Here is a 9065-nt window from a genome sequence, read left to right on the forward strand (position 1 = left end):
TGGTGTTTTCATTGTCATTAGTTTCAAGAAACTTTTTAATTTCATTTTTTATTTCTTCTACTACCCAGTCATGTTCAAGCAATGTGTTCAGCTTCCAAATGTATGATTTTTTCTCCTTTATCAACGTATTATTAATTTCTAATTTTGTGGCATTATGGAATATATGGTGAGATTTTTTTTAACATATGTTTTTATTTGGACGGCCATTCAATTTAGTAACTATTTTTAAACAACTTTCATATGCCAGTCACTGAGTTGTTTTTATGTACTGTTGAGTTGGAACCCACCCTTAACTGACTTACCCTCCAGTGGGTTTTCAGAGGCTGTTCCTGGGTTTTATAGGAACATTCATCTCTGCTGTCACTAACATTTGTCTTCCTCAAGTGTGAATCTCCAAATATATTCCCATGATATTGTGTGATCCATTATCATAACAAAAGAATATCTCTGTTTCTATATGCCATCCCCTTTTCCTTATGAATCAGGGTGAAGTTTCTCTCAGGGAGGAGTGATAGGGAATGGCAAGGGACACACTGACAAAGGAAATTAATCAGAACTGGCTTTGACAAGCACTGTGGCAATTGGACAGTTTAAACAGACATTGGGGGGAAAGAAGAATGAACTGGGGAGGAGGGTGGAGAAAACAGTGCAACAATGAATGAATGAAAACCCAAAATCTCTGTAAATGTTCATTAAAACTAATACAATTTAATAATAAAAAAAACGGAAAAAAGAAAAAAAAAGAATATCTTTGTTTCTAAACAGGGCCAAAGTCACAGGTACAGGTCTATAATATAATTTTATATTATTTTTAAGATTTAATCCAATCCTATTCATAACAGAGGCTGTAAAATGTCATCATTTTGCCTGCTGCCTTGTGACCGGATGGAAAAAAAAACCCCAAAAAACATAGTTACCATTTTGCTTTGTGAGAATAGATGAGAATGGATGTTTGGTACGCAGGCAGTCAACTTGGCCACAGAGAAGTAGTTTCTTCTGACTAGATAGTCACAACACACCTTAACATCAGGAGTGCTGAGGACCACCAGATGTAATCATTTGCAGGAGGGTGGGCGTGGTGGTTCTTCAAGGGCCATCTGCAAGCTTTCACTGACTCTCAGTGTGGGACTTTGTTTCATCCAAGCCCTGTCTAGCTTTCCTTGTAATTTTCTTCACTTCTCCAGACCATAGTATTGTTGATATTTTCCAGATAAGTTGAGAATTGCACATCAGCTACTCTCTTTTTTTTTTTTGAGATTGTTAACAGCTTTAATTTCCTTGACTCCATAATCAACATTCTTGTGTACCAGCAACCAGGAAATCAAAAGATGAATTGGACTGGGAAAGTCAGCCTTCAGGGACCTCTCCAGGGTACTGCAAAACAACAATGTCAGTCTGGATACTAAGGTGTGCCTGATCCGGGTCTTTTATTTTATTTTCTTTTATTTTATTAATTTTAATGAACATTTACAGAGATTTTGGATTTCCATTCATCAAATTACTCTTTAGAGAGTGAACAATCCCTCAACAACAGATTATCTTCTAATTAGAGTAGAAGTCAAGTGCTGGTTTAAAATACAGAAATAAAGCTCACCAGGTATAAGTGCTTGGTTACAATTGAGTCATCAAAGCAACAGTGATACTGGCTATCTGGCATCTGGGCTCTTAAGTGTGGACCTGATGGTCTGAATGGAACTGTTTAGGGTGACCTTGAGGGATTGGAGTAGACATTCAGGGATGGGCCTTTGGGAGGCATGTCTGCCTTTGCTGGTTCTCCCCTGGGTTCTGAGTGTGAATGGACCTGTTTAGGATGGACTCTGATAGGCTGGAGTAGAAACTCAAACATGGGCCTCTGGGAGGCATGCTTGCACCTGCTGGTTCTCCTTCCCCAGGATTGTGTGCAGCAGGAGACAGGCTCCTGCCTCAACATCATTGACTCAGTGACTGAGAGCAGGTGAATGGGCAATGGAGACCTCAGTTTGCACAACTCTGAGAGAGGATGTGAAGTTCCCTTTTCTGAGGACAAGGGGAAAGGAAATGTGTGTCAAATGGAAGGAGAGGCCAAATTTAAACACTGATGTGAGAAGACCATTGTACATCAGCACTGCTGTTAAATTTATCTCATTTAGAAATTTTGGGGCCTGACAGGTGATGCCTTCCAGTGTCTCACTTCCTTTTCTTTCCTGAAACAGGCTTAATTTATAGCTGTTCAGAAATTGATAGAAAATGTGTCTATACTTAGCTCCTTTCTCATATCCACTTCACAGAGGGTAGTAAGTAATTTCTGAGTGCTCTTTTCTATTTAAATGGAAATTTAGTGATAAAAAGGTTAAACTAAGATATTTTCACATTGCTAATTGGGCTTTCTATTTATAAACTCAAACCACAGCCACTGCCCTGTGGAGTTGGCTGTCCTGACTCACGGATGTCAATGAGGCTGTAAATTGTAATGGGAGCAGACTGCCTTATCTTTTCCCTGAGGAGATTAGAATGAGCAACCACATATTGGTTAATAGTTCAGCATGTTACCTATGCCTCAGGGCTCCTTGTTTGCAATTACATTCTAAAATCCAAAGCCTATAGGGTTTGTATGGGAAATTTTAATGCATGGCTACAGGCCCCTGCTGTGCTGTAGACACTAAGACTTAAGCTGACCCCAGCCTTCATACAGAAAATCTTTCTTTAAATGAATGAGAGTCCAAAAAGAAGTCAGTCTAGCTTTCTGGGTCTTTCTGTGTGGAGGAATGAAGAGTGTCTGTAAAGAATGCAAGAGGGAAAAAAATATGGCTGGTCCTTTGAAGGGTATATTTATTGGAGTTTGTTAAGTAGAGGCGGGAAGGTGCACAGATGTAGGTAGCATTCAGGCAGCAGGTGGGAGTCACAGGTATTGTTTTTTATGAAAGGCCTAGCAGGTCAGCAGGTGGGAGATCCCCTTCCTTCAGTTTTGACACAGGTATGAGAAGGAGAATACTTGGGAGGACAATCTCTTATAGAGAGGACTCCCTAGGACTCTGAGCTGTTTGTTTCCTTACTGGACTCTAAACCCTAAGGTCTGCACCTGTCACTAGTTGAAGAGCATAGTGAGGGTGGGTAATCTGAAGGTGTCCCGCTGAGCTCCTAGAAAGGCCCCTCCCTTCCACACCCATGTTGTGACCAGGAAGGGCCAGGCTGTGAGGTTCCATCACCTGGAGTCAGTTTCCTGTCTCTAAGTAAAGAATGAGCCTGCCCTCATGCAATAACCATGCCTGTTCTCAAGGGCTGTTAAGCTGTAATCCTAAAAATAACATACAACTATTTATAAAGCATGTACTAAATATGCTGTTATAACAAGGTAAATGGAACAATTTTGAATTCTCATGGTATCCCCTTTTAGTGATATAAGGTGCAAATATAACCTATTCACAGCACCCTCCCCAAACTGCTACAAATTTTAAAGACAGCCTTATTGATATATAATTTAACACTATAAAGTACAAAGTCCAATTACATAATCTTTCAGGTATTGCACAGATTTGAGCAATTCTCACGATAACCCAATTTTAGAATATTTTTATAATTCCTAAAGGTAATCCTGTACCCATTATCAGTCACTCCTATTCTACTTCCTGTTCTCTTCCCCATGAGATCCCCATAGAGTTGTACCAAGAAGAACTAGTAGATACTGAACCATTTCAGAAAGTAGCATATAATCAAGACTCTATTGAAGGAAGGGGTCCAAGCTGCACTGCAAAAATTGGGGGGGGGGAATAAAGCCCCAGGAGTTGATGAAATACCAGTTCAAATGTCTCAAGAAACAGATACACTCCTGGATGTGTGTGATAGTCTGTTGTTGTTGTTATTTGCCATCGAGTCGTTTGTGACTCATAGTGACCCTATGTACAACAGCCCTAAACTCTGCTCTGTTCTGTGCCGATCTCACTGTCTCTGATACACCCATCCCAATTGCCCCAGTCATTGCATCAATCTACTTCATAGAGGACCTTCCTCTCCTGCACTGTCCCTCCACCCTCCCAAGTTTGACGTCCCTCTCCAAGGACCAGTCCCTCCTTACAACATGTCCAAAGTATGCCAGATGAAGCCTCAAAATCCTTGCATCCAAGGAGCCATGCAGTTTAACCCTCTCCAGGATGAACCTGTTTGTTTTCTTAGCAGTCCATGATACATTCAATACTCTTCTCCAGCACCACAACTCAAAGGCATCAATTCTCCTTCTATCCTCCCTAGTCATTCTCCACCCCTCTGATGCATAACAAGTGATTGCAAAGACCATGGCCTATATCAGATGGATCTTAGTCTCCAGAGAGACACCATTGCTGTTCAGTACTTTGGAGAGGTCCCTAACAGCAGACTTTCTCTTCGCAATACGTCTTTTAATTTCCTGGCTGCTGGTGCCAAGAGTGTTGACTGTGGAGCCAAGCAAACTAAAGCTACGAACAATCTCAATCTCTTCACTAGTCTATTATAAGAAATTTGGAACACAGCTACCTGGCCAACTGCCTGGAGGAGAGCCATATTTGGTTTTATTCCAAAAAAATATTTTGAAAAAAGATGATTCAAGAGAAGTATTAGTTATTGGACAATGTAATTAATATCACATGCAAATAAAATCTTGTTAATGATTATTGAAAGATGACTGGAATAGCATATTGACAGAAAACTGCCAGAAATTCAAGCTGTATTCAGAGAAGGCTGTGTAACTAGTGATACCATTGCTGGTGTCAATGAGGTCCTCACTGAATGCAGAGAATACCAGAAAAATGTTTACTTGGATATGCAAAGGCATATGGTGTGTGAATCACAGTAAATTATGAATAATATTGAGAAGACTGAGAGCACCAGGACACTTAATTGTGCTTATGTGAAACCTATACCTAGGCTAAGAAGTTATCATTTGAACAGACAAAGGGAACACTGCATGGTTTAAAATCAGGAAAGTTGTACATCAAGGTGGTATTACCCCCTCCCTTCCTATTTAATCTATATGTTGAAACAATAATTCAAGCAGCTGGACTATATAAAGAAGAATGTGTCATCAAGCTTGGAGGAAGACATATCAACAACCTGTGATATGCAGATGACACAGCCTTGCTTGCACAAAATGAAGACCTGAAGCACTTACTGTAGAAAATCAAAGACTATTACTTTTAATATAGATGTCACAATCCATAGATACAGCTACAACAGCCTGGCAGTTGGCTAGGTAACTAACTGTCTTCCAAATTTCTTGGAATAGACTAGCACACATACCCAGGATTGCATCTATTTGCTGAAACACTTCAATTGGTATTTTTTCATCAGCTCCTAGGGCTTTGTTTTGTCTCAATATCTTCAGTGTTTTTGATGGTCTAAGTGCCTTTCTCAACATCAAGAAATCAAATATTCTTACCACTGGACTAGTGTTATTGTTGTGTACCATAAAATGAGAACTGACCCATAGCTGACCCTCCAGTGAATTTTCAGAGGCAGTTAATTGAATGGGAGGAGATTGCCCATCCTTCTCCCATGGAGTAGCTGGTAGATTCAGACTGTGTGCCATTGGGTTTTCGGTGCAGCTTCTTACCACTAGGCCACCTTAGCTCCGTATTGGACTGAACCAATATAGGGCAACAGCATTATAAATGGAAATAAGGTTGATTTTGTCAAGGATTTAATTTTACTTGGATCCACAGTCAACATCCATGGTAGCAGCAGTAATCATAAGATATGTTGCATTGGGAAAATCTGCTATTAAGAACCTCTCCAAAGTTCTAGAGAGCAAGACTACCAATTTAAGGACTAAGGTGAGCCCAACCCAAATAATAATATTTTTCATTGCTTTGGAATTTAGGCAATGAATGAGAAGAATAAAGAATAATTGATGGCTTTAAATTGTGGTACTGGCTATCTTGTGGACTGCCAAAAGGACAAATAAATCTGTCTTCAAGACAGCGCAACCAGGGTACTTCTTAGAGGCTGAGATGTTGAAACTTTGTCTCATATACTATGGATATATTATCAGGAGACATCAGTCCTTGGAAAAAGACATATAATACTGGGAAAAGTAGAGGATCATCAAAAGAGAGGAAGATCCTCAGTGAAATGGATTGACACAGTAATTGCAGCCATGGGGTTGAGTATGGCAAAGATTGTGAGGATGGCACTGGTTGAAGAAGATTCTGATCTACTGTTGATAGGGTAGTTCTAAGTTATAATCTACTCAAGAACACCTAACAAAAACGACAAAAGCCCCTGCTACCCCTAAGTACTCACCAATCTACATTCTGTCTCTGGACTTACCTGTTCTAGATATTTTATATTAGTGGAATAATGAAGTATATCGATTTTTTGTGACTAATTTCTTTCATTCAGTTTAATATTCTTACATGTAATCCATATTGTATCATTTAGCATATTTTCTTTTTATGACCAAATAATATTCATTTTCATATACATACTTCATGTTTTCTCTTATTCTTGGTGATTGTGAACAATTTTCTGTGTGAACATAAGTTTTGGCTTCCCTCAGGTACGCAGTTTGGTAGGGGATTGCTAAGACGTATGGTACTTTCTACCACCCATCTGCCACTTTGTCCCTATTGTGATAATTTGCATGTTGCTCTGATGCTGGAATCCATGCCACTGATAGTTCAAATACCAGCTGAGTATGGACATGTTTCAGTGGAACTTCACAACTGAGGCAGATGAAGAAAACACCCCTGTGGACCACAGCAGAATGTTACCTGACTTGGTTGCTTTGGAAAGATCAGTCGCTGGAAGAGGGCATCATGTCAGGGCAAAGAGGGAGACTCTTGGTGAGATGGATTGGCATAATACCCACTGAGGGCAATTGTGAGGATCATGCAGGAGTGGGCAGTATTTTGTTCTGTTGTATACAGGTCACTGTGGGGCAGAGTTGGCTCAAAAGCTGTTATTTGTTTGACTTCACCAGCTGCTCCTTCTGTATGATTTACTGCCTCTGAAAACCTGTTGGAGGGTCAGCTATGAGTCTATTGCAACTCAATGGCACATCACAACAACTGTATAACTTTATGTTTTGCCATTCTTAGTTGTTTAGTGCTGCTATCATGGAAATACCAAAAGTGGGTGGCTTCAGGGAGCACAAATTTATTTCCTCACAGTTTGGGAGACTAGAAGTCTTAATTCAGAGGACCAGTTTTAGGGAAAAACTAGCTCTGTTGGCTGTGGGCAAACACTTTTGTTTTTCTGCTTTTGTTCCCTGGTGATCTCCAGGTGGCAGCAGTATTTCCTCATGTGTGTGTGTACTTGTTCTGTGTCTTGACTGCTCTTCTTATGCCTTAAAGGGATTCATTTAAGACACACACAACACTGATAGGCTTTCATTAACCTAACAAGAAAATCCTATTTCCCAAATGGGATTAAACTCACTGATCTCAACTCAACTCAACTCAACTCAACTCAACTCCTCAACTCAACTCAACTCATTGCAGTTGAGTTGGAACTGACTCATAGTGAGTTTCCAGAGGCTGTAAATCACGTGAGAGGAGATTGCCCATTTGTCTCCTGCAAAGCAGCTGGAGGATGCTAACCACCTGCCTTTGAGATGGCAGCATAAGTCTTTACCCACTTGGTCACAAGAGATCCCCGACTGTTGCTGTGACTGGTATGTACTGTTGAGTTGAGTATGACTCATAGTGATCTTACGAACAGCACATCTGAACCTTGTGCTATCCTTTTCACCTCTGACATACTAGCATGCATTGCTGTACTGTGTCAATCCATCTCATTGATGGTCTTCCTCTCCTTCACTGACACACCACCTTTCCAAGCATAACATCAACATGCCCAAAGTACATGAGATGAAACTTTGCCATCTTTGCCTCTGAGAACCAGTTTGGCTGCAGTTTCTCTAAGACCTAACTGTTTGTTATTTTTGCAGTCCATGGGATGATTAAAAGCTCTTCAAGTATCAGGTTTTTCTTGTCATCCTTATTCACTGTCCAGTTCTCAGATGCATAGCAGGTGATTGGAAAGACCATGATTTGAATCAGGCACATCTTAGTCTTTAAAATCACATCATTGCACTTTGGGACTTTGGAGCTGAAAGCAGACTTTCAGTAGACAGCAAAGCAATATGTCTCCTGATCTCCTGACTAGCTGGTACCAAGGAATTGTGGATATAAGTAAGAGAAAATAGTTGACAATTTCAAATTTTTTAAAATCTATCGTTGTGGTGCCTATTGGCCCAGTGGTGAGGTTTTTGTTTTTCTGATGTTTAGATGAAATCCATATTAATGACTGTAATTTTTTATCTTCTGCAGCAAGTGCCTCAAGTCCTCCTCACTTTGAGCAAACAAGATTGTATCATCTGTATAATGCAGGTAGCTGATGAGTCTTTCTCCAATTGTTATATTATATACTTCTTCATAAAATCCAGCTTCTCAAATGATTTGTTCAACATATGGATTTAATAGGTATGGAGAAAAGATAAAGTTCTGAGGCACAATTTTCTTGATTTTAAACCATGCAGTGTTTCTTGCTCTGTTCAGAGAACAGCTTCTTGTCCTAGGCATAAATTTTGTATATGCATAATTAAATGCTCTAGGATTCCCATTTTTCTCAATCTGAGCCATAATTTGTTATGACCCATATGATCTGGTGCTTTTGCATAGTCAATAAAACACAGATTTTTCTGGTATTTTCTGCTTTTAGCTAAGATCCATCTGACATCAGGAATGCCTGGTGATATTGTTGTTGTTGTGGTTGTTATGTGCCTTTGAGTCATTTGTGACTCATAGCAACCCTATGTACAACAGCCCTAAATCCTGCTCTATCCTGTGCCAATTGCACTGCCCCTGACACACCCATCCCCATCCCCCCAATCACTGAATCAATCCACCTAATAGAGGGCCTTCCCCTCCTGCGCTGTCCCTCCACCCTCCCAAGCATGATGTCCCTCTCCAAGGACCTGTCTCTCCTTACATGTCCAAAGTATGTCAGACGAAGTCCCAGAATCCTTGCCTCCAAAGAGTAGCCTGGTTTAACCCTCTCCAGGATGAATCTGTTTGTTTTCTTGGCAGTCCAGGGTACATTCAATACTCTTCTCC

At 40.3% G+C, this 9065-nt stretch overlaps 1 protein-coding gene across 1 annotated transcript in view; it reads left to right on the forward strand.

Annotated features, from left to right (window-relative positions):
- ADCY1 (adenylate cyclase 1 (brain)) overlaps positions 1-9065 on the forward strand; it is a 461486-nt gene that overhangs the window by 61847 nt on the left and 390574 nt on the right. The window lies entirely within an intron of this gene.

This window comes from Elephantulus edwardii, unplaced genomic scaffold (assembly GCF_000299155.1).
Source record: "Elephantulus edwardii isolate Elephantulus edwardi_28Jun2011 unplaced genomic scaffold, EleEdw1.0 scaffold00376, whole genome shotgun sequence".
Lineage (NCBI taxonomy): Eukaryota > Metazoa > Chordata > Mammalia > Macroscelidea > Macroscelididae > Elephantulus > Elephantulus edwardii.